This window comes from Castanea sativa, chromosome 8, assembly GCF_040712315.1.
Source record: "Castanea sativa cultivar Marrone di Chiusa Pesio chromosome 8, ASM4071231v1".
NCBI classification, from domain to species: Eukaryota; Viridiplantae; Streptophyta; class Magnoliopsida; order Fagales; family Fagaceae; genus Castanea; species Castanea sativa.
The window spans coordinates 41,440,621-41,466,098 of record NC_134020.1 but is presented as its reverse complement, the minus strand read 5'-3'; the positions used below and the strand labels follow the sequence as shown (position 1 = coordinate 41,466,098).

The window sequence follows — 25,478 nt, the reverse complement described above, 5'->3', positions numbered from 1 at the left end:
ATTTGTAGAGCGTGGGCTTGAAACCTAGATTAGGAATGGGTGGGAACCAAATAACAAACTAAGGGTGGTAAATAATTGGAAACAACAAGGAATATTGCAAAAATTGGCCTCCTCGGACGTGAGCCAAGGGCTGTTCTTATATTATATCTTTCTTTCTTTCTTTTCTATTTTCAGGTTACAAAGAAGTCCTCCCCCCTTTCTGTCTCAGGTCCTCTCTTAAATACTCCTCTTTCTAATACTTTATACACGTGTTGCCCCATTTCCTCCCTTAGCCTAGATATTTCTTTTCTTAGTGCCTTTGAACAGTAACTAGAAGCTTCCCTTCCACTGTTCAAGTGTCACTTCCTCATTAATGCGGCCAGGGTGGTAGGTGCAGGGTCTTTAATGTGGAGGTAGCAGCCTTTATCTTTGACATTTCGTCAACACCGGTGCTTCTGGGGCGTTCTAGGGTTTCCCCCTTTTAACCATTGGCCTTAACTGTGCCATCCCCTAACCTTTACTATGAAATCCCGAGTTCTTCGGTGCTCATCCGAGGGTAAGTTCACCCTCGGCTGGGTCCTCGGATCCTCGGCGCATGGGAATTTATTTTGCTAATAATTATATTATAATAATTGTAAGGACACAATTCAAATTCCCAAACCACGACTGGGAGGAAAATGGGCTTGAAAGGCCTTTCTTCACAATGAATTTGTAGAGGATGGGTTTGTAATTTAGATTTCAAGGATGGCTTTAGACAATCACAAAAAGAACGGGCTTTGGGCCCAATGGAACAAAACAAAGAATTGTTTGCAAAAAGTAAGATTGAGAATTCCTCCTCGGACTGTTTCCGAGGATAGTTTCTAATAGTATTTCTCAAGTTTGGATACAAATATTGATTATCATATACTTTTTCTTTCTCCAGAAGCCTCTCCCTTCTTCGTATGCCTTCCCTCTTATTTATACTCCTCCTCTTCTCTTCATCATCTTCCACTCTCTGACTGCAACCCTGATTTTTGGATACTTGTCCCATCCATTCTTCCCTAAAGCCCGCTGGGATTTGGGACCAAGTTCCAAGCTCTATGCTCAAGTCCCATCCTTCCATCTATGCTGTCCGCGTATCAATTACAGAGTCTTTAATACATGGGCGGTGGTAGCAGCTATACTTTAGACATTCCACCGTTCTTTCTACTGTCTTCCACGTACACTGTGTATCCTCGGATTCACATTCCGAGGACAAATCTACTCCTCGGACGGTATGGGACACTTAAATACTCCACGATCATTTTGATGTTTTCGGATTTGGGTTTCTAGCCCAAAAGACCTTGTTGGGCCGTCCATTATAAATTATTGGGCCCAATACCCCTACAATAGCCCCTCGAGATTCTTTATTTTTCTTTCACCTCGGGAGGAAAATAGGATCTCGATTTAAAAGACCTTTTCACCCTGCAGAATCCTGGAATATTACTAACGGAAATAACTTCTGAATTACCCATCGCGTGTTCCCGATGCTTCGGTATACGAAACGCCCCCGTATTTATTATTGGCGCTTCTATGTCCTCCACGTTTCATTCATATGACACATATCCAACGGTCGAGAGCGATTCCTGTGTTGAGGCGGGAATTCGCCCGCTTCAAAACACTTTTTGACATATAAATACTAATTTTCTTCAAACTTCTTCACACTTCAGAAACCTGATAACGTACCTGCCACACTTTCCATCTTCCCGTACTCTCTCTTTCTATCAAGTACTCTGTCCGAGGTGACGTGCTTTCTTCTTTTTTAAAAGTAAGTTCTTCAATACTCTTTCCCCTCCTTACCAGCTTTTTGTTTCTTTTGTTTCTTTTCCTTCCCGTCTTCTCTTTTTCACTGTGTCTTTCATCCTCGGCGTAGTTAGTTTTCTTCCCACCCCCCCCTTTTTTCAAAAAAGAATGGGTAGGTTTGCGTCCCTGGTAGATTCAAACGAAAATATAGAGCAGTTTAAGGTTAAGTACAATATTCCCTCGGATGTATCCATTAGGTACTGTAACGAGGAAGAGTATTATACAAAAAGAAAAACGGGGGAAGTCGTAATCCCGATGATTGCGTTCATCGAAGGGGGAATGAAAATCCCCATGGGAACCGTGACTAGGGATTATCTTAGGGCTTTTAGATTAGCTCCGACCCAGTGCGCCCCAAATGTCTTTAGGATTCTAGGTTCCATAGATGCCTTAAATGAGAAGATGAACTTAGGGCTCACTCACCACGACGTGAACTGGGTTTACAACCTCCATTACCTAAGCAAAAAAGATGAGTATTATCTAAAATCTAGATACCCAGAAGTTAGGCTAATTCAATGTCTGCCTGAATCAAATAAGGGCCTAAAAAACGACTTCCTGATCATATCAGGAAATTGGCACGACGGCCTCCCCTGTCCGACAAGGGAAGGGACTCCAGGTGAAATTTCTTTTACATACTATTATCCTCTGTCTTTTTACTTTTTCTTACCCTCTTTTACTTGGATAACTCTTCAGATCCACACGCCGCGGATCGTCATCCCAATCTCGTTGACTTCGGACGATTGGATAGGATCCTGCAAGCTGAGGTTTTTGTGCACACGGACGGCCAACTCCGAGCAGCTCATCTGATCCTCGGCTACACCCCGATATCCAAAGCTTTTCAGGCGCCGAAGTGCGTGATCAAAGCCCATGATCCTCGTCTTCCTCGGATCAGTGTTGCTGTTGAAGGTTTCTTGCTACCGGAGGGGACTACCATTCCTCAAGGCACCTTGGTCACCCAACCAATCCAACCACCACAATTCGTTCCGGTTGGGATTCCCACAGTTCCTTTCTCCACAAAATTAACTTTTGGTGAAGCCGCGTCTTCCCACTCCACTGTAAAGGAAGAAGAAGAAGAAATAGTTGAGGTATCAGATTCCGAGGACGAGTTTGAGGTTTTTAATCAACCCTACTCTCCTGAAGATTCAACTTCCATCCTCGGCACCTCTACCCATATCTCAAAGGCTACTACTGAAGAATTTGACAGTATGGGCATTCAACGAAAGACTAAGCCCAGTTTAAAGGATGTCCTTGAGGGCACTGATAAGGCCCCTCGAGTCCAAGAACCACCCAAAGAGGTGCGCCCTCGGACTCAAGAAAAGGGTGCTGACAAAGGCCCTGAAGCTAGGCTTCCTCCTCCTCCCCCATCCTCCCAAACCCAACGTACCAATATAGCTGATCTCAAAAGAAAAAGGGATCAGCCGAAAGGAAAGGAAGTGGTGGAGGCAGGAAAGGGCTCTGTTTCCAAGGAGCCCGAGGTGGAAAAGGGTGGAAAACAGGCCCGCACCATGCAGACTAGGTCGGAAAGAAGAACCGACCAACAGGTGGCCGTGCGCGCCCCTGCATGGCTCCCTGACATGTCTATGGACGACGAGTTCATTACCGTGGATGCGTCCATTACAAATTCCGATGAAGGGACAGCTGCATGCGTCGCGGATGCATTGGAGCAGGCGCTGTTACTCCCCGAGGATATGGTTGAGCTGAGAAAGAAAAGGGACCATACCGTCTTCATGACTTTGAAGAAGGAGCTTGCAATGGTAAGTTTTCTTCCTCTAAAACCTTGGCTCTTTTTTTTTAATTTATTTCCTGTATACATATGTCTAATTTTTATATGTTTTGTTCATAGGCCGTTTAATCTGCCCATAGGGCAGAGGAGATTGCCATCAACTCCTACAAGTCTCTGAGGGCCGAGGAATCCAGGCGTGAAACCGCTCAGAAGATCTCGGACCTTCACAAGAAAAAACTGCAGGAGGTCACAGCAAAGTTGGCCAAGGCAGAGAGTGATAAGGCAGGCTTGGAGGCTGATCTGAAGACAACGACTAATCAAGCCGAGGATCAGCGCCTAAAGCTCCGTGAAGCCGACAACAACCTCTTAGCAGCACGAAGGCTCGTAGAGGATCTCAAGAAAGATGCGAACGAGGTACGAGAAGGCCAAAGAGGAAGCCATCAAGGGCAAAGAGGAAGCCATTGAGGAGAAGAAAAAGGCCGAGAAAGCAAAACAAGAGGCCGAGATCTCAAGGGACCAAGCCGAACAAGACGGTTATGATATAGGCGTGAAGGAGGTCACCGAAACCTTCAAGGCTCAGGTTCCCGAGGTATGTAGGCATTACTGCCTCCAAGTGTGGAATGAGGCACTTTCCCAAGCTGGGGTTGATGCCTCTTCCACTCTTTGGAAAGCAGAGAGTGTCTACTATCCTCCCGCAATTCGCGCTTCTTCCATTGCTGAAGTTGCCCAAGAAGCTGTCAAGGGATCATCTGAGGATAAGGGGGGTGATTTGGTTGAGGATTCAACTCTTCCTGAAGATGCTCCTAGGCAAGCTGACCCAGTACAAGAAAAGGCGCTTGAAGACGTACAGCCCTCAAGTGACCTCCGGGAATCTTCGAAGGATGAGTTGGGTGATCAAGCTAATCCAATACCCTTGATAGATGATCCCAAAGGCAAAGGAACTGCCGTTGAGTCCTCGGTCCAGCTTCCATCTCCTAAAGACCCCAAAGGCCCTCTGAAGATCAAGCTGAAACAATGAATGCCTGCTGCCTTTATTTTGATGTACTTTATTTTTTGGTGTACTTTATTTTGAATTTAATATAAGCACGAATGTTGTTTTACTTGTTTAGATGATTCTTACTTTCTACTTCGTTTTGATCATATCATTTCATTAATATCATCTCTTGGTATTTTACCAAAGTTATTAGCAACAACTTGAATTGAAATTGATCCTCCAAGAAGGTTTAATTATGCCGGGAATTGCATTAAGTGATGCATTTTAAGTATCTGATGTTTTTGACAAAAAAGAAAAGAAGTGTTAATCTTTCCCAAGTAAATGATCCGAGGATCTAGGCATACCAAGCTTCAGCTTGGTACTTAGATAAATAAATTTAAAAATGTTAATTTTCCCAAAGTAGATGATCCGAGGACCAGACGTAACTTAGGTTCTGTTTAACACTTAGTAAAGAGTATCAATTTAGACGAGGAATGTGGTCCGAGGATCCAGGCATACCAAGTTTCAGCTTGATACTTAGACGAATAAATTTAAAAATGTTAATTTTCCCAAAGTAGATGATCCGAGGACCAGACGTAACTTAGGTTCTGTTTAACACTTAGTAAAGAGTATCAATTTAGACGAGGAATGTGGTCCGAGGATCCAGGCGTACCAAGTTTCAGCTCGATACTTAGACGAATAAATTTAAAAATGTTAATTTTCCCAAAGTAGATGATCCGAGGACCAGACGTAACTTAGGTTCTGTTTAACACTTAGTAAAGAGTATCAATTTAGACGAGGAATGTGGTCCGAGGATCCAGGCATACCAAGTTTCAGCTTGATACTTAGACGAATAAATTTAAAATGTTAATTTTCCCAAAGTAGATGATCCGAGGACCAGACGTAACTTAGGTTCTGTTTAACATTTAGTAAAGAGTATCAATTTAGACGAGGAATGTGGTCCGAGGATCCAGGCTTACCTAGTTTCTGCTTGATTCTTATACGAATAAATTTAAAATGTTAATTTTCCCAAAGTAGATGATCCGAGGACCGGACGTAACTTAGGTTACGTTTAACACTTAGTAAAGAGTATCAATTTAGACGAGATATGTGGTCCGAGGATCCGGGCATACCAAGTTTCGGCTTGATACTTATACGAATAAATTTAAAATGTTAATTTTCCCAAAGTAGATGATCCAGAGGACCGGACGTAACTTAGGTTGTTTAACACTTAGTAAAGAGTATCAATTTAGACGAGGTATGTGGTCGAGGATCCGGGCATACCAAGTTTCGGCTTGATACTTAGACGAATGAAGATAACGAATATAATGTAGTTTACAACAAAGAACGGCCGAAGTGCCTTTTATTTAGTAATAGTACCTTCGTAGATTATTTACATTCCGGGGACGTTGTACAACATTTTCGTCCAAATCTTCCGGATTGTAGGCCCCTATTCATGCTACGAAGTAATACGATAAGGTCCTTCCAGTTGGGCCCCAATTTTCCCCACGCAGGATTCTTCATCGTGCCCAAAACTTTCCTTAATACTAAGTCACCTGGTCCAAGAGGTCGAAGTTTCACATGAGAATCATACCCTGCTTGAGCTTATGTTGATAATAAGCTAGTTGAACCATGGCGCTTTCTCGCCGTTCCTCAACTAAGTCTAAGTTTCTCATTAATAGATCATCATTGCTATACGGAATAAAGGAGCTTTTCTTCGGGGTTGGGAACCCGGTTTCTAAGGGGATTCTTGCCTCGGCTCCATAAGTCATGGCGAAGGGTGTTTCACCTGTGGATCTTCGTGGTGTAGTTCTATACGTCCACAAGACATGTGGCGATTCTTCCACCCACCTCCCCTTGGCGTCACCCAACCTCTTTTTGAGTCCGCTCACTATTACTTTGTTGACGGCCTCGGCTTGCCCATTTCCTTGGGGATAAGCCGGAGTGGAATATCTATTCGTAATGCCAAGATCACGGCGGTATTTCCGAAAGGCTTTGCTATCAAATTGTAAACCGTTATACGAAATGAGAGTATGAGGGATGCCGAACACGGTAACGATATTCTTCCATACAAACTTTTTTGCTTCCGTGTCTACGATGTTTGATAATGGCTCGGCTTCAACCCATTTGGTGAAGTAATCTGTTCCCACGAGAAGCCACCGTACGTTTCCCGTTGCTTTGGGGAAGGGTCCAAAGATGTCCAAGCCCCATAGGGCAAAAGGCCATGGGCTAGATAGAGGATTCAGGACTCCCCCTGGATGATTTATGTTCGGAGCGAACCTTTGACATTGGTCGCACTTCTTTGAAAAATCTTGAGCTTCTCTCTGCATATTTGGCCACCAATAGCCCTGAGTGAGGGCTCTGTGAGCCAAAGACCTTCCCCCTGTGTGACTTCCACAAATCCCTTCATGTAACTCTTCCAAAAGTAGCTCCGTTGCCTCGGGGTGTATACATAACAAATATGGTCCAGAAAAAGAACGTTTGTACAATTTCTGGTCCTCGGACAACCAAAAACGAGTGGCTTTCCTGCGAACTTTATACGCCGGTCTTTTCTCCAGGCAGGATGTCATTTCTGAGAAATGTTACTATTTGATCCATCCAACTAGGCCCAGTCCTAATTTGGAGAATTTGAGTGGAGTTACCCTCCGTCCCAGTGGGTTTCAACAGATCTTCAACAAGGATAATTCGTGGTAGACTTTGTGCCGAGGACGTTGCGAGCGTGGCTAATGAGTCGGCATGGGTATTGCCACATCTGGATATATGCAATAGTGAAAAAGACTCAAATTTAGGTTGCATATACCTGACCTGGGTTAGGTACTCTCGCATTCTGGAATCCCTTGCTTCTAGCTTCCCTTCTACTTGGCCTACCACTAATAGTGAATCCGAGAACATCTACACCGTCTTTCCTCCCATTTTATGAACCATGTTCATCCCTGCGAGGACGGCTTCATACTCTGCTTCGTTGTTGGTGGCCGAGAATCCCAATCTCAAAGATTTCTCAAAAGTAATTCCCTCTGGGGATATCAAAACTAGTCCGATACCCGATCCCTACGATTTCTTGCTCCATCAACATGGACTTTCCATAATGGAGGCCCTTCACACGAAATCATGCCTACTGATTTTGTACCCATGCCTTCTTGATAGTCTTCTAATGAAGGCTCAGCAAATTCCGCCACAAGGTCCGCGATGACCTGTCCCTTTATAGAGGTGCGGGGCATATACTTGATATCGAAAGCTCCTAGGACGAGTTCCCCATTTGGCAATTCTTCCCATGTAATACGCACTTCGCAGAATTGATTTAAGAGGGAGTTGTGTAAGAACAACAACCGTATGAGGCTGGAAGTAATGGGGAAGTCTTCGTGTAGCATGTACCACCGCCAAGATAGCTTTCTCCGGTGGCAAATAACTCGGCTCGGCCTCGTACGAGAGATTTGCTTACATAATAAACCGGTCTCTGGATGTTATTGTCATCTCGGATAAGAACCAAACTAACGGCATGGTTAGCCACCGCAATATATGCAAACGAGAATCTCATCAACCTGCGGTCGAGACATAGCTGGTGGTCGCGAGAGATATTCTTTTAGGCGTTGGAAAGCTCTTGCGCACTCCTCGGTCCATTCAAAACCCTTCCATTTATTTAATAATTGAAAGAAAGGCCTGCATCTATCCGCGGACCGAGATATAAATCGGTTGAGAGCGACGGTCATACTGTTAGCCTTTGCACTTCTTTAGGATTCCGAGGTGGGTGTAAGTTTATTGCCTTAACCTGAGCAGGATTCACTTCGATTCCCCGGTGAGTTACCATATATCCTAGAAACTTGCCCGACCCCACACCGAAAGAGCATTTAGAGGCATTGAGCCGCAATTTATACTCTCTTAGCTTCTGAAAAGTGTTGCTCAGATCTTCCAGATGTGCAGAAACTTCTTTACTCTTTACCACCATATAGTCCACGTATACCTCAATAGTTTTTCCTAGCTGTGCTTCAAACATCCTCGTCATCATCCTTTGGTAGGTAGCCCTTGCGTTTTTCAGACCAAAAGGCATTACCTTATAATGATAATTTCCTGTAGGAGTGACGAATGCAGTCTTCTCCTGGTCCTCGGCGGCTAAGGGTATCTGGTGGTAACCTTGGAAAGCATCGAGAAAACTCATCCGAGGATGCCCAACGGTAGCGTCAACTAACTGGTCAATCCGAGGCATTGGGAATGAGTCCTTCGGGCAAGCTTTGTTTAAATCTGTGAAATCTACACAAACTCTCCACTTCCCATTCTTCTTTTTCACCACCACAGTATGGGCTAACCATTCAGGATAAAACACTTCTTTGATAGCCCCTGCCGCTTTGAGTTTGAGCACTTCCTCTTTTACGGCTTCGGAATGTTCCTTTGAGGACCTCCGAGGTGGTTGCCTCCTCGGCACTACAGTTGGATTGACCCTTAAATGATGACATATGAAGTTCGGATCAACCCCAGGGGCCTCATACGCGTTCCAAGCAAACACATCCATATTTTTCTTTAAAAATAAAATCAGCTCTGTCTTCTCTTCCTGCGGCAATTGAACTCCAACCTGGAAGAACTTTTCAGGATCATTGTCTATGATAATTTTCTCCAATTCTTCACATACTGCCTCATCTACCTCGGCTATGGGAAGAGACTTTGATTGCTATGCTTCACCGTTAGCCGAGGACGGGGAGTCTGGTTACAGTCGACGCGAATTGCAGCCGTGACACCTTTGTCGAGCCACGGAGCCCGGCTCCCAAGTAACTCCACCACCTGGTCTCCAGAATGAAATTTGATTTTGACATGCAAGGTTGAGGAAACAGCCCCTAACGCATGCAGCCAAGGTCTCGCCACAATAGCCGTATAGGGAGAATAAGCATCGACCACGATGAAATCTACGTCTACCACCTCCGGACCTGATTGCACAGGCAGTCTAATCTGTCCCTTTGGAACGACGGCTCTCCCTTCGAAGCTTATCAAGGGTGAGTCATATGGCATAAGATCTTCAACTCTTAACTTCAAGCCTTTAAATAGGTCGGGGTACATGATATACGCACCACTACCTTGATCATCCATTACCCTCTTTTCATCATAGTTCCCTATTCTGAGGGTAACCACTAAGGCATCATCATGAGGCTGGATGGTCCCTATATTGTCCTCTTCAGAGAAACTTAGGACTGGCGGGATACTTGCCTTAATCCTCTTCGGGCGATGCCGTGACTCCTCGGCCAATGTTCGAGCAGCGGCATTACCACGAAAGGAGGCGAGCCGGTCCTACCGAGTCTGCAAAAATGACATTGATCGTACCTAGAGGAGGTACGGATGAAGGACCGTCGTGGTTTGCCACTCTGATTGGTTTCCTCGCCCGTTGGGTTGGTACGAAGCGCTTCAGCTTTCCCTCCTTAACCAATTGTTCCAGATGATTCCACAAAGTGCGACAGTCCTCGGTGGTATGACCTCTCTCCTGGTGATAATGGCAGTGGAGATTTTGGTTGCGTCTCAAATGGTCCCCTGCCATTTTATTCGGCCATTTGAAAAAAGGCTCATGCCTTATTTTCTCCAACAGCTGCTGCACCGGCTCCCTGAAGACGGTGTTGACCACTTGTGGGGGTATGTGACCAGCCTGCCTGGAAAAATCCCGCGTAGGCCTATTGTTGTTGTATCGGTCCGACCTGAAATCCCTCCTTTCTTGTGGGATAACCTTCGCCTTGCCTTTTCCCTGCTGCTAATCTTCCTCAACCCTTTTGTACTCGTCGATGCGATCCATCAGCCGACGTACGCTTCTGACAGGTTTCTTCGTTAAGGATTTCCTCAAGTCATGCTCCGTTGGTAGGCCGACCTTGAAGGTCCTTATTGCTACATCGTCAAAGTCTCCGTCAATTTCGTTGAACATTTCCCAATACCGGTCCGAATATGTTTTCAGGGTTTCCCCTTCCCTCATGGCCATGGATAATAAAGAATCCAATGGACGAGGAACTCTACTGCACGTGATGAAGCGAGAACCAAATGCCCTAGTAAGCTCTTTGAAAGAATCAATGGAGCCTGCCCTTAAGCCGTCAAACCATCTCATGGCTATGGGCCCTAGGCTAGAAGGAAAAATCTTGCATAACAAAGTTTCATTCCTGGAATGCACTGCCATTCTACGGCGAAATGTCTTACGTGCTCCACAGGATCCGTCCGACCATTGTAAATAGTGAAGGCCGGTTGTGTGAAGCGCCGAGGTAACCTCCCTTCTTCCAATTTGCGCGCGAAGGGTGACCTGGAGATTTGGTGTAACGCTCTTCCCATTGCGTCATTTCCTAAGCCCCTAGGGGGGTAGTCTCTGCCACGCTTCCCATGCAGATTGTCTTCCTCGGAAGAGACATATTCACCTAGGGGAGTTCTGGATCTCCGCCCGTAATTGTCATCCTCGGATCCTTCCGAAGAGGGGTCAGAGACCGGAGGAGTTCTCCTTCGCCTTTCGTGGCGCAATTTCCTCTTTAGGCCGTCAATCTCCTTCTGCATGGCTCTGGCATTTCTTTCATAAGGAGCTCTGCTTCCTCCTTGCGAATGACTTGCACTTCTGATGGTATGTGTAGTATGTACACTTCCCTCTCGGTTCTCTCCTTGATCAGGATGCAAGGAGTGATCCTCATGCTGAGAGCCCACGGACTCCGCACTGCGTTGTGGTCCTGATCCTACCATGATGTCCTAAACTTCCTTAAAGACTAAATCCCCACAGACGGCGCCAATTGTAAGGACACAATTCAAATTCCCAAACCACGACTGGGAGGAAAATGGGCTTGAAAGGCCTTTCTTCACAATGAATTTGTAGAGGATGGGTTTGTAATTTAGATTTCAAGGATGGCTTTAGACAATCACAAAAAGAACGGGCTTTGGGCCCAATGGAACAAAACAAAGAATTGTTTGCAAAAAGTAAGATTGAGAATTCCTCCTCGGACTGTTTCCGAGGATAGTTTCTAATAGTATTTCTCAAGTTTGGATACAAATATTGATTATCATATACTTTTTCTTTCTCCAAAAGCCTCTCCCTTCTTCGTATGCCTTCCCTCCTATTTATACTCCTCCTCTTCTCTTCATCATCTTCCACTCTCTGACTGCAACCCTGATTTTTGGATACTTGTCCCATCCATTCTTCCCTAAAGCCCGCTGGGATTTGGGACCAAGTTCCAAGCTCTATGCTCAGGTCCCATCCTTCCATCTATGCTGTCCGCGTATCAATTACAGAGTCTTTAATACATGGGCGGTGGTAGCAGCTATACTTTAGACATTCCACCGTTCTTTCTACTGTCTTCCACGTACACTGTGTATCCTCGGATTCACATTCCGAGGACAAATCTACTCCTCGGACGGTATGGGACACTTAAATACTCCACGATCATTTTGATGTTTTCGGATTTGGGTTTCTAGCCCAAAAGACCTTGTTGGGCCGTCCATTATAAATTATTGGGCCCAATACCCCTACAATAATAATACAACAACAACAACAATAATAATAATGAAAATACAATGGTGAAAGCTAAAATATGTTACTCATCCAATTATATCCATTTGATTAATCTTTGCTTTTATCTAATTAAGTGGCAATATATAGTTTTTCTAATACAATTATTAAGAGTACTTTCTCTACAAAAGCTACAAATTTGTTCACCCAAAATGATTAAAAAAAAAAACTTAGTAAAGTCTCATTGTTTAACACCTAAATGGATCACTAAAAAAATCAAATTCTAACTTGCAAAATAACTAATTATTGACCTAAATCAAATAAAAAAATGGGATAAAGAAAAAAATTGTGATCAAGAATTGGAATACCAAAATACCTAAATATGCATAAAAGTCGATACAAATTTTCCTAAAAGATAAACAAATGTGAAGTGACAATTAAATCAACAATAACAAAAATAACCAATAGTAGGAAAAAAAAGTGGCTGAAACAAAAAAAAAATCATCAAAAGAGAAAAAATGAGAGAGAGAGAGAGAGAGAGAGAGAGAGAGAGAGTATTGAACTTTTTACTGTGAACAACTTGGAAGGAATAGGAGAGAAAGGTGGAAATGAAGTAAAAAGAAATTTATAAGATAATCAAGTTGGCAGAGGATGGGTGGAAGTAGATTAAAGGTTCAAAAAATGGTAGAATTTATGAAGATATAAAGGAGAAAGTTTAAAAATTTATAAAAGAAATCAAATGAAAAATTTAAGAAGCCAATGATTGGAGAAAATGAAAAATTGAACTAAAAAGAAAATGGTTGAAGAAGATGAAAGGTTGAACAAAGTAAAAATTGCAAAAAATAAAAAATGCTGCTAATGTCGTGGCACAAAAAAAGCTTTGTAAAATTTATTTTAAAGCTTCCATTATTATATAATAGTATAGATAGATATGTATAGACATTGTTTTTGGTTATAAATTCTTCATTGATTTTATTGCTTAGTTATAAAACATTTAAATTAAAGTAGATAAATTTGTAAAGACAAAAAAAAAAAAAAAAAATATATATATATATATATATATATATATATATATATATATGTGTGTATGTATGTATGTATATATATTAATAGGTGAAGCTTAGAGAAAGTTTAATTAGAATTTAAAATTAGAATCCAATTTTGTGCCATGTGTCTAAATTTATATGAGGACCATAACATAATTATCGACTTAAGTTTTTTAGTTTTTGTGCCGAATGAGTTAATGAGTGCAAAATACTAAGAATCTAATTTTAATGAACAATAAAATTAACAAAAAAAAAACCAATCACATATACTCATTAAAAATCACCACACAATAATAATCACCACACGTTCTATCTTATTAAAAATTAGAAAAAAAAAGATCATAAGTAGTATTAAATTTAGGTAAGAATTTTAATAGTATTTACATTTTATTTAAAAAAAATTAATTTAACTAATTAATTATATTTTTATGATAAATTGTTTTTAATTTTAAATATATCCATACGTATGCATGTATTACATGCTATTTTTTAAAAATAATTTGACTAATTATTTATATTTTTATAATAAAAATTGTGTTTAATTTTAAACGCATGCATACGTTTGTATGTGTTACATGTTAATTATATATAAAGTTAAAACTGTTCAAGATGAATGTATAAAGTTAATCTATTTATTTATTCAATATCTTCTCAAAAAAATATTTATATATTTAATATTGTCAACAAAATTTAGGAATAAAAATTAAATAAGAAAAAAAATGATTATGCAAGCAATGATGTGGCGGATGGGGTGATGCAATATGAGCATAGGAGCATATAAATGCTACATTTTAACTTTTAATTTTTAAATATATATATATATATATATATATATATATATATAGATATAAATTAGTAAAAGGAACCATAATTATGGTGAAAATTAAAAATAATGTTGATATTTTAGATTAGTCATTTATCACATGGTTTCGAGTCTTTTACTGCTAGCATTTAACACAAAATTTATTTGTTAAAAAATTAAAACTCTGTTTACTTGTTCTTGCTTAGTATCATTGTTACCATCAACAAATCATACAGAACATACCAAAACCATAATCGTTGCTAAATGCATTCTCATTCAGTAAACCTTTGAGTTTTGCAATGGGCTATGCCACCTTAACCAATTAAGGGAAGTTGCATCTATGATGTGAAACATAAAAACATAACTGCAGAATTACCTACCAACAGTTCCAAACAACTTGGCGGAACATTACAGCATCATCTGAAGGTCTTGCAATTTCAACTTAAGCCCATTGTTCATATGTAATCTTGAAGATGAAATGCCAGTATGCCCAGCATGTACTCCAATGACAATAGTTTCTTGTAAACATTTGTAAAATGACTACAGATTTTATATCTTTTGGCTAAAGAGAGAGGGAAAAAAAGAGAGTAAAAAGGAATCATACAATGAGAGCGAACAATTTACGAGGATTTTATATCTGATATCTTTTCAGACTAAGACTTGGTTGTTGTTATTGTCATATCTTATATATTCCTTTTCATTTGCTCTCTCACCTTATTCTAAAATTTTAATGACAAATATTTTTTTGGATGAAAAAGCAAGATTTTTATTCAGCATCAATAATCCTACATTAACAAGCAACCACACAACTTGCAACGAGGTGCAAACAAACAAAAAAACCGCTGCTTAACAAAAATAGAACAACACTAAGACAATAAGAAATAAGCCTTACTGTCTACTATACTACACTAGAAACAATAATCTGTAGTAATTGTAAAGGGATTCCCCATAAACAACATGACACCCTGTTCTAAACGCTGTTCTTAACCTTAGTTATAGTTGTTAGTCTGCCTCTTACATTTGAATTGAAAACCTTTATAAAGCTAGGATTTTATTATTTGACCATAGACTGCATGCATAACTTGTGAGACACTTGAAATTTATACCTTTTGCCTTCTTTGTTGACCACGGTGATTTGGAGGTTTTACACGTACACAATACTCAGTTAGATATAGGATTGCCACTGTTTCAAAGAAGGCAACCGCATATCCAATTACCATTCCTTCCCATGAGAACCATGTTTCTTTTCTCTCAACCTCTGGTGGATTTGTTGATGATGAGTCTTCTGGACATAACACTTGGATTTGCATTCCACACAATCCACTATTATTGGCATAAAAGTTTGGATCATTCATTGTATCCATCTGGCTACCAATTGGAATCTTACCTGTGAGCTTGTTGTTACTCACATCCAAAATAGTTAGGTGTAGCAACATTGCTAGTGACTGTGGAATTGAGCCTGATAGATTGTTACGTGACAAGTTCAAACCCTCTAGATTTTTTAAATCACCAAGACTTGCTGGTATTCTCCCATAAAAATTGTTAAGTGAGACATTGAGGTGCTTTAGAGCCTTCAGCCTTCCAAATGAAGTCGGAATTTTACCAGAAAGTTGGTTCTTTGACAAGTCTAACAAACAGTAGATCTTGAGGTTGTGAAATGATAGACATTGTTTTGACTTCTTCCAGATCACTATCATATCATTAATCTTGGTAGCATTGGTGTAATAATTTGTTCCAAAACCATTAAAATTCGAAAATCCATCAGGTGTTTCAATCATACCAGCAAGATTTCCAAACTCTTTAGGGATTTCTCCAACAAGATAGTTGCTTGAGAGATCAAGAATTTTGAGGCTGGTAAGATTGGAAATACAAATAGGGATTGAACCTTGGAGAGAGTTGTATTGTAAAATTAGAAGATGAAGGGTGGAGATTTGGCAGATAAAGTCAGGCAATTCACCTTTGATTTTGTTGTCATAGATGTCTAGGTATTCAAGCTTGCTCATATTAGTCAAGTTTCTAGACAATCTACCAGAAAACTTATTTTTTCCCAAAGCTAGGATTATAATTTCTTGGGAAAAATTGGTTGGAATTTCACCTGAGAATTCATTTGAAGAAAAATCAATGAATTGGAGTTGTACGTTGGAACTAAAATCTGGTAAAGTGTTGCCAGAAAATTTGTTGTGTGACAAGTCCAATAAATAGAGGCCATAAATCTTGGAGATGGATTCAGGAACCTTCCCTGAAAAATTATTTCTAGCCAACGTAAGAATCCCAAGTGCAGTGGCATTACCAATGTTGTTTGGAAGTTCCCCATTAAAGTTGTTTCGGGACAAGGAAAGAGCATGTAACTTTTGAGAGTCGAAGAGGCGTGGTGGGAGAGTACCTGTAAGATTGTTATCTGACAAAATTATAGTTCCAACCTCCATTTCAGCAAGCCATTGTGGGAACATTCCTTCTAGCTGGTTCTCACTCTAGTCCATAATTTCAAGTGTCTTTTGTGTAGAAATCCAACTTGGAATTTCTCCTGTAAGACCACAAGACCTCATAGACAACTCAGATAGTGTAAACTTTGGCACTATCTTTGCATTGTTATTCCAAGTGAGATTATTTCCTCCAAGAAGAAGGCTCTTCAAGCCCTTGATATTGAAAAGCTTGGATGGAATATCTCCAGTGAGCAAGTTGCTTTCCAGACGAAGTATTTCCAATTTCGTCAAATTCTGTATGGATGATGGGGTTGTACCAGTGAGCTTGTTGCAACTCAAGTCCAAATTGGTCATGTTGACTAGATTGCCAACATCAACAGGAATTTCCATTGACAATGAATTTAAACTCAAATCCATTGTTTTCAATTCCTTTAAATTCAGAATTGAAGATGGAATTTCCCCAAATAATTTGTTGCTGCGAAGAAACAAATGCTGCAACTTTGTCATATTCCCTATCTCCTTAAGGATATTTCCCTGAAATGAATTGAAACTTATATCAAGATATTGAAGATGCTTCAAGTGAAAAAGCTGAGAAGGAATGGAGCCTTTGAAGTCATTATTCCACAAATCAAGATGAACCAATTCTGTCAGATTGGCGAAGCCATCACCTGGCAATTCTCCTTGTATTTGATTCCAGGACATGACAAGGTGCGTCAAGCTTCTAATGCTAAAGAGCAGTGTCAAGATGGTGGAAGACAGCACTATGGGCTCCTTCGACCAGACGAGGTCCTTCAGATAAAGAGCAACCACATTCCTTGAATCAAAGCGAGAACTACAATTGACCTTGTCCCAGTGGCAACAATCTAAGCTGGAATTCCATGATTCTAACAAAGCAAGAGGGCTTTTTGGTGAAAAAGAAGTAGTAGCATTGATGAGAGAGGCTTTAAATTGAAGAAGGGCTTGTTTTTGATGTTCAGGACAAGAGAGAGAAGGGGTAAACAAGATGAGAAGTCCAAGTAGTAGTTGTAGTAGTAGGCTAAGTTTTGCCATTGTTGAGTGTTTCTTTCTCCTTTGTTGGGAGGAGTTGGCTGTTGTGGGATAAATATAATAGAGGTTCAGTTGGTGCACTGCTGAGAACTGATCACGGCCATGGTCTTGAAGTTTCTTAGAACAAGGTGGGAAAGAATACAGACTTGAAGGCACTTTAACATGTTAAGGGAGAAACGTGATTCACAGAAGCATATGATCATGCAGCTAGCGCCTCCATGAAACAAAACCCAGCTTATTGAGCTTATTCTTGATGTGACTCATATCTCCTATTTCAAACAAAACACGGAGACTTGGATGAGGCGGCAAGTTTTCAGCTAGCATACATAGCACCTTGTCCTTGACTTGAAAATTTCGCAAGAAAGACTACCGCAGCCCGCAAGCCAGAGAGAAAAAACAGAAAGAAATAAGGGTGGAAAAATATGGGGGGGGGGGGGGGGGTTTGATTTCTCTGAGTTGGGCCATTAGTTCTTTGTTGGATGGTTATGAAAACTTGGGGAGGAGAATGTACCACATGCAGTACCACTAATCAAGATGTACACAAAGTCTGCAGTCATAGAGTAGTGTAGTTTTTGGAAAGGGCGGTACTGTTTCCTTCCCACAGTGTTTTATTAATATAAAGTGTGAAAGAGTCTCTCTCCCTTTTGGAAAGTCTATGGGAAAGGTAAGACCTCTTCGGCTATAGCCGGAGAAATGAAGATTATTGAAACACTGTTCTCATTTTTTTTTTTAATAAATTTGCTGACTTCTCTTTTATTGACTAACTTTTCTTCAAAATGTTAAAACCCAGGTCTGAATCGTCTGATCGGTTTCTGCCGCCTTCTTTTTTTCCTTCTTCTTCTTCTTCTTCTTCTTCTTCTCTACAGCTTCAGCGGAAAGGGTATTAAGAGACACGTGTCACAAGTTGAGTGGTGGTACATGGTGTGGGACAGGAAATTTGAGACAGAGGATGCGCGTTCACTTACAAGCCTTGTTTTATAGTTGAGAAACAGTAACAACTACCTGTAACTAACTCCATTAAACTAAGAGACAGATGCACAAGTGGACGACTTGTAGTTTATCCGAGAAGATAGATGCAATATTAAATATGACATGTCATATAGCAGCATGAACTCGGATAAGCTTGTATACACGCTGTTTCATTGGAGGATATAAAGTTCTAGACAATAGCTTTTACACGGAATCCCAATGAATTTTTTCTGGGGGAGAAAAAAAAGAAGGGATTTTGGACCAAGCCCAGCCCAATTGGGTTGCACATTTTTGGGCACAACACAGGCCACTCTGAATGTTTTGGGTTTCATCGATAGGCATTAGGGTCCGTTTAGTTGGAGAAGTGAAAAATTATGGGAGGATAAAAAAGTAGAATAATAAAAAATATTTTGTTTTCTCTTTTGTGTGTTTGGTTGTAGGGATGGAAAAATGGGAGGGTGGAAAACCTTTTTATTTGATTGGAGAGAAAAAGGAAAGGATGGAAAATGTAATTTATATAAATTAACTATTATACTCTTGTTACATAATATGTGAGGGGTAGGTGAGAGGGTATTTGTGTAAAATGAATTTTTCATCACTTTTTCCTCCTCATTTTCCTCCCAATTTGGGAGGATAAAAAAAGTGGGTTCAGGAGGAAAAACTTTCTCCCCTATTTTTTGTCTCTCCTATTTTCCTTCCTCAACCAAACAGTGAAAAATAACATTTTTCACTCTATTTTCCATCCTCTCTGTTTTCACCCCAACCAAACACACCCTTAGTGAGAACTGTAAAAAGCGAGTGTGGATGTGTGGGCTAAAGTTGCCGAATAGAAGCCTTGCTAAAAAAAATTAAATAACAAATTATACCTTTAAAGCTTGGATTAATATTGATTTCGTCCTCTAAGGTTTTCAAAATCATGATCCCCTTCCCTAACGTTAAATAATATTTGGATTTTCTTTTGTTAATCTCCATTATTAAGGTGGCAGTTAAGTGTCACTTAAGTTTGTAATCTCCATAATTGATCAAATTATACATGACATGTTTGTAAATTTACATCACCTTTTTTGAGGGAAATGCGCATCACTAAATAAAAAATATCAAAATCTAACCAAAAAAAGAAGAAGAGAGAGAAGCAAAAAAATTCATATATATATACATATATTATCTCTCCTCTTTCCTCTCGTCAACATGATGCACTCCTCTCTCTCTCCCTCTCTTCTCCAATTTGGTATCATATTTTTGAGTAAAAAGATTGAGCATGTGGTATCATATTTCATTGAAACCACAAATACTAAGTCTAAAGGGATAATACTTTATTTATTTATTTACTAAGGTGACAAATTGTGATTGGTATATAATGATATCAATGGTGGTTTTATGTAAAAGTGATAGTACACAAATCATAATCTATAACTTTAACAATTATGAAATTTGTTATGTTTGCAGCATTGTTAAAAAAGAAACCATTAATGTAAAGCAACCAATCAAAGGTTCTACTAACATGCTTCAATAAAGCAAAAGATATCATTCAAAAACTAATTTATTTGTTTATTTTATACTTTTTAAGTGGGGAGAAAAAATTTGAATCATGCATGAACATTTTCATCAAACACTAAGAATACACCTAAAGGATCATTGGTCACTCTAAAACTTATTTATGTTTCTATGGTATGTTTATGATGACGTATGAACAAATATTAACAATAACAAAATCTTTAAATCAATCTGTAAGGACCAAAAATCATACAACAAACTGACTGCCACAATACGTTTTATGACTAGAGATCCGAATACAATGAATTTGTAGAGAGGGTAACAACAACAAAAGTCCCCGTTTCTGTGTCTCTCCTCTCTTATTTATACCCTTTGCCCTTATTATCTCAACCCTACACCTCTCCATCTACTTAATCCCTTATACTGACATCTGTCCAATCCTTTGCAGTCGGTAATGAAGAAAAGTTTTAGCTCTGTGTTTTGTACTGTTCAGGTCATGTCTACATTAATGTAACGGACAAAGCTGGTATTCCTTTATTTAATGCGGCCAAAATGGTTGGTACAGAACATTCAATGCAATGCTCATAGTTATCCAACCCCACCCAGATATTTGCAATATGTCTCATACATCATCAATCTCTCTTTCGTCCCTTACCCAACCATCCCACTTCGTCCTCGGGCAGGTTCCTATATTCTCCTCTGCTCATTATACCTTCTAGTATGTCTCCGGGTCTTCAGTTCTTTGGATCCTCGGGTCTTCGGATCTTCGGGTCCTCACACAATCAACTAAGAAAAAATATACCTTAAAAAGTAAGTCTACGACTCTTATGAGCCACAAGCAATGATTCTCTCCCTCTCTCTTTTTATAATTTGATAGTTACAACAATGGGAGAGAGGGGGGAGGGGGGTTTGAACCTTTGGCATCTCATTGAAAAATATAAGAAAGTGTCAATTGAGTTATAAAACTCTTGGGCATTAACAATGTTCCTCTCTTTCCCACAAATTTCAGAAAATTATAGAGTGAGATTCTTATTGTCTGAAGACATTATTAAGGCATAGTTCTCGTTATTCAAATTACTACATAGTTTCTATTTTTTATAATCATAATCTCTAAGCTTTGAATATTCATAAATGTAGATTTCAATTAGTTCAATTAGTAAATTCTTTTGTGGTCAAATAAGAGACTTTGGACTTAATCTTACACCAAAAAAGAATCCATTAATATCTTGGACAGATATTAAAGACAATTCATCATGGAGCATATATTATTAGTAAAAAACTAAAGTTGAGATGACTGATGACAAATATGATTTAATCTTATTCAGTTATGCACAACTAAATAAGATTATATTCCTTCCTCAAAAAAAAAAGAAGATTATATTCCATTAATTTAATCTTGGACTGAAGTTGTGGTGTTTGTATTATATAGAAATGTGCATAACTGTGGATTCTAGTTAGCTCAAGTGCTCAACTAGTAAGCTTACACCAAAAAGTAATTAGTGTTTTGGTTTAATGATAAACAGTTATCATCAGGAGCGGACGCCATAGGTTTAAACTCTCTGAAAAAAATGTATATAACTAAATGGAATTAAATTACACCCAGTCATTATATGAATAGTCAAGTACAAAAAAAAAAAAAAAAACAAATACCATAGCTTCAGTCCAAATATAAATATCAAACTCCAAGCAAAAAAAAAAAAAGAAAAAAAAGCAAGTTATGAAACTGGGACTATTAATCCACAGTTTAAGATCCCGTTCACTATGCTCCGGCATCATTTTACTCATTCTAAAACCACCTGTACAAACTCATGGTGTGACTAAGAATTTTCTTATGGAGTGTATAAATTAGATAGAGATGAGTGCGGAAACTAGTAGTAATATTGTGGAGAATAAACCTCCAATTAGAGTAGTGCCCCAAATATATGTCAAAAGCCAAAATAATCTATAGATGCCTTTAGCAGTATCTCTTTCTCTCCAACTCGTAGATTAGACAATTTTGTAACTCATAATTGGAGAGATATTAGTGAATTTAGTGTGGATGAAGGATGTTCCTCCACATTCTTATCATGTTCTTATTGCCAATTATGGCTGAGTTAAAAAAAAAAAAAAAAGTAATTTTGAGATATTTCTTCTCAAAAAAAAAAAAATATACATATATATATATATATATATATATATATATATATATATATATATATATATATATATATATATTAGGGATGACAATGGGGCGGGGCGGGGCGGGGCCAAATGATGGGATCTTCGTCCCCACCCCGCATGATGGGGAAAACTTTCTCACCTCATTCCCGCCCCTTGGGGCCCCATGAAGCCCCGCCCCACCTTGTAAAACTCTACTTTTTGTTAATTTGCCTTACAATTAATACAATTTTTTTAATGAAACTTATTTCATTAATAAAAATATACTTGAAATTACAACTAAATTTATCTCATCAAATCAAATCAATTTTTAGAAAAAATTGAATAATATATCCAAGCGTTTAACAAGACAATCACAAAAAAAAACAAAAAAACAAAAAAAAACTCATAGTATAATACATAACAAAATAAAGGCAGAGAATTACATTTGGTAGAATAAAATAAGCTAATATTGATGTGTTATTTAAATAGTAGAGTTTTAGGGTATGAAAAATTTACAATTATAACCCTTAGCAACTCGAGCGGGGCGGGGTGGAGTGAGTTTAAAAAGTCTAAACCCATCCCCTCCTCAACCTGTGATGCGGGGCTAAAATCTTGCCCCATCCCCGCCCCATCACCTTTGCAGGGCGGGGAAAACTCGTGCAGGGCGAAGCTGGGGAAGGGCGGGGGAAAATTGTCATCCCTAATATATATATGTGTGTGTGTGTGTGTGTGTGTGAAAATGGGAAAAGAATATTTTAACTTATGATTAGGGGCGGCTTGATGCATTTGGAGGCTTAAGGCGAAAATTGATTATCTTATTTTAGATGCAAAATTTCTACTAATTAATATGAACTACATAGAATTTTTTCTTTTTTTAGATATTTTATAGATAGAAAAAGTTTGACAAAATTTTTCATACTTGTAGATGTGACAGATTGATAGTAGTAAGTAAAAAAGCAGTGTTAGTTGTAGACTTAAATGAGAACTAGTAAAAGTTTGCAAACTCAACTCTTATTATTATTATTATTTTTTTTAGAAATGCAACATTCACAATATTTTTTACAACAAATCCTAGGTTTTAATTTTCTTTTTGTTTTCTATTTGAAAATATCACTATAATTATTTTTTTGTCATCAATAACAACCTACTACTTAACATTAGTTGTAAAAGTGTAGTGAAAAATATTGTGGACGTTGCATATTTCTCTCATTTTTATTATTTTTTTATCTGGTAAAAAAATATTATTTTATTTATTGATTATAAATAACCCTATTACTTAAAATTTGGGAGTTTTTTTTTACTTGGGGCCTTAGGCGACCGCCTTTCTTGCTCTAACATTCAGCCGGCACTGCTTATGATAATAATAATAATTCAATAAGATAAGCACTTCTCATATAATTATATAACATGGTTGTGCCAATTTTATTCAACCAAAAAATAAAAAAGTCTACGAAGATTAGGCATTACCAAACCTAGTAGCTCATTGATTTAACCTATAGGTAACATCACAAAGCTTATTGATTAGAGATGGGGAAATTTTTCCGGTCTATCTCTTGTGGATTAAATCGATGATTTGACCTTACGTCGTGCTATTGCCTCCCTATTCGTAATGCACTTTTCAAAACATTTAACTCAGCAATTTGCCAGCAAATGAAGCCTTGAATCTTTGCATTTTTTGAGGCAAGTGTTTAGGCACTCTTTACCAATCTTATACGTTCCAATTTCTTCTTTACTTCTAAGATGTTTACGATCTTTAGACAAGCAATTGAAAAAACTCTTAGTAATACACTAATGAAGTTCGACACTTTCAGGTTTATACCGTTTACAACCTTCAAGTTTAATATCAAGGCAATTGTATAATGGGCGACGAGCAGCATCTTCAAGTTGAGAGGGATAAGGAAAGTGGATGGGAAGCGAAAGATGGAGAGTGGGAGACATAAGGTCATTAGCTTTTACTTTGAATAGTATGAGAATAGCCAACTCCATTATCGCTATCATAAGTTTTCTAATAGGGTAAGATTTAGATACAGTACTTAAGTGCTGTTCATTAGGTTGTTCTCTTAATATTCTGTCATGTAGATTTTTTCTCATGGAATGGAAGACTATTTTTTAATTAAGTAACCACGTAGCTAAATCTTAAGAAGAGAATCTAATATATTTTCTAGTCATTGAAATTCTCTATAGATTTAAAAAAAAAATTATTTTGACACCATTGAAATGAATATAATTTAGTTTTTATATTGCTTGCCCTTTAAAAAATCAATTAAAATAATAGTAGTTTAAGAATCAAGACCTTGGAAATATTATAAATTTTCAAGTACCTAACTTTTGGTTCAAAGCAATGTCCTTTGGCTAAAGATCATGAGAATTTTTACATCATTAATAAGTAATTTTAGTTCAGATATACTCATATACATGTAAGTGTTATGATTTGAGTTAACTTAACAATGATATATGGAATAAATTATTTGAAATATATTACATCAAAGTCACATTATGCTAGATTGGAATAGCCATTTTACGTTTTTCAAAATAAATTATTTTAAATAGTAATAAGCCTGTCATAATCGAGAGTGCAAGTCATCATACTATTCTTCTTCTTCTTCTCTTTTTGTGAATATTTATTTTCAAGGCATTATTGTAAAAGGGAACTCTTAGACCCAAAAAGTAAGTGTATCTCTCTCTCTTAAAAGCCACCCTCTCAAATTTTTTTAATTTCTTAAAAGCTATGAAGAGAAATTTAAACTGAAATTTAGTGACATCAAAAAAAGAAAATGTGAAAAAGAAAGGAGGTGAAAAGACAATGTTTGTAGTTACTAGTTACCTCCTCCAAAATACTAACCTTATTTATTTATCTAGCTACTGATTACAAATCAAAACTTTAATATGATAAAAGAATATAAAATATAAGCTTGTGACAACAACACCTTCCTCAAACAGACCAAAATTGAGGAGACTATAATTCCTGAAACAAACAATAATGTTAGTACCGTACACTTTTATACACTCTATCACAATTGTCATATATGACAGATTGTGAATGGTGGAGAAAAAAATGATGAATCAATGTGATAGTGATAGAAAACTAATCATAGTATATCATATAAGACAGTTGGAACAAAGTGTATATGAAAATATATGATATTAACATTATTAACGTAGCTAAGGTCATATTAGAGGGCAATTCACTTATAGTTATCAAAAGCCCTTAACAGCCCCTATTGTTTTATTGAGTGGGATATTAAGTTCACTGTCTGATCCATATTCCATACTATATTCATTCATATCTTGGGCGGTTAAAAGATCCACTGGTCAGCTAATTGGGCTTATCTAATCTTTTCGGCCCCATTGATGTAAGCTCTCTTAAGGCCCATTTTTCTCTTGTTATGGCTTGCAAGCAATTTGTGTCCCTTTGCTTAGGGAAAGAAAATGTGGCCAGTGGATTAATCTCGAATCAACTACATATTTATATCAAACTAATACTAAGAGGGAAAAACATAGGAAATGTTGCTTCTTTCTTTTAGTTTTATACTAGTCGCACGCGAAGTGGGAATATCCGATTATTTTTAAATAAAATATAAAATATAATTTATTTTTTAAAATATTTATAAAATTATATGTTAG

General features: G+C 38.3%; 1 pseudogene; it reads right to left on the bottom strand.

Moving 5' to 3' along the window:
• Window positions 1-14,882: 14,882 nt before the first annotated feature.
• LOC142607144 (uncharacterized) lies at window positions 14,883-17,255 on the bottom strand (annotated as a pseudogene).
• Between the last annotated feature and the right edge of the window lie 8,223 nt (window positions 17,256-25,478).